Source organism: Phoca vitulina, unplaced genomic scaffold (assembly GCF_004348235.1).
Source record: "Phoca vitulina isolate PV1807 unplaced genomic scaffold, GSC_HSeal_1.0 scaffold668, whole genome shotgun sequence".
Lineage (NCBI taxonomy): Eukaryota > Metazoa > Chordata > Mammalia > Carnivora > Phocidae > Phoca > Phoca vitulina.
Genome location: NW_022590355.1, coordinates 1 through 1,649, shown reverse-complemented (window position 1 = coordinate 1,649; position 1,649 = coordinate 1). Strand labels below are relative to the sequence as shown.

Below are 1,649 nucleotides of genomic sequence, written 5' to 3'. Positions count from 1 at the left end.
TATTGTTATGTTAATCCCCATACATTACATCATTAGTTTTAGATATAGTGTTCCATGATTCATTGTTTGTGCATAACACCCAGTGCTCCATGCAGAACGTGCCCTCCTCAATACCCATCACCAGGCTAACCCATTAGGGGGGATCCATCTTAATCATGGAAACCTCTATCCTGTGTCAGAAAACAAAAAGGCTGACAAAAAACCTACAGAAAAAAATCAGCCAAGAGCCTAGAAATATCCAAGAAGGTTATTTGAAATCTTTCACAATGTGAAAAAGACATTCAAGTCAACAACTGCCACACTTGTAAAAAACATTATTTGTAGTAAGAAATATATTCTAAATTGAAGCCCAGTACATATATAGATACATAACAAACAAAAGTTAACAAAATAATATTTATTGTAGCATAAAATACATTCTGAGAGGTTTTTTTTCTACCTCATTTGTTTTCAGTGCCATGTGCGAACTATGAAAATGTCCAACAATAGAGAAATGATTAAATTATTCGTGGTAATTAATGCTGTCCTATAATTTAAAAAGATGATGCAGATCTCTTATTTGTAACATAAAAAAACATCACAAAAATATATTATTAAGAGAAAAAAGCAGGCTGTGAATAAATATACATGTTATCTGACTTGTTGAAAAACCACGTTTGCAAGGATACATGGGTCAAAAATTTAACGTGTCTTTCTTTTGTAATAATACATTGCTGTGCTTTCTGAGTGTTTACCCAAAGGTAGATAGCTAATATTTATTGAACATGTGTGCCAGGGGCTGGACTCAAAGCTCTACATGTATTATTTCATTTAATCCCCCCAAACCTGAGATGGCATAAGCATCCATTTGACAGACTGGAAATGGGGGAGGCTGAGAGACTCACAGTAAATGGCCGGAGGTTGGAGTGAAGAAAAGGGCAGAGCTGAACTCAAAGCCAGTGTATCTGAAAACAGAGTTCGTCCTTCACATGTAAGGCTCTGCTGCCTCCTAGAGAGTAGACTGGAGGCTGCATGCCAGTTAGGATGGGCTGATGTTACTGTGAGGAACTAGGAGCCCCTCGTCTTAGTGGCTCCTACTAGGGAAGTATCTTTCTTGCTCCTGCCACATGTCCGCATGGTCTTCCTGGGACCAGGATAAAGGAGCACCCACCATAGGTAACTGCCAGGTGCTAGAAGAGATGGCCAGAGTGGATGCCAGACCCAGTTGTCCCAAGTGTTCTGTTCGAGGTGGCACGCCTCACTCCCACTCACATCTCACTGGTCAGAGCACGTCACAGGGCTGCATCCAACTTCCCGGGTCAGGGGACACCCTGACATGCCTTGGTGGAGCCTATTGGGGCCACCACATGGTGCCAGCCCGTCTGGGGGACTGTGCAGGGGCAGAGGAGGAGCCTGGGGCATTGGTAAGAAATGACAGCAGGACTAAGTTGGGATGGGTTTGCTTTATCCTTGACCAGGTGGAATTTGTCTCAGAGCTGCCCAAAACCGTCACGGGCAAGATTAAAAGAAGTGACCTTCGGAACAAGGAGTTTGGTCAGATGGAATCAGCAAAAGCCTCAGAAACCACTGTGTCTTCTTCGCCACATCCCTGGCTGCCTCAGTTTCCTCACTATGGGGAGGGTGAGGAGGGGAGTGTTGGACATTGATTT

The 1,649-nt window shown here is 43.2% G+C and overlaps 1 pseudogene; it reads left to right on the top strand.

The window, feature by feature from the left end:
- The window catches only part of LOC116629352, a 13,908-nt pseudogene extending 12,288 nt beyond the window's left edge, over positions 1–1,620 (top strand).
- Positions 1,621–1,649: the final 29 nt, after the last annotated feature.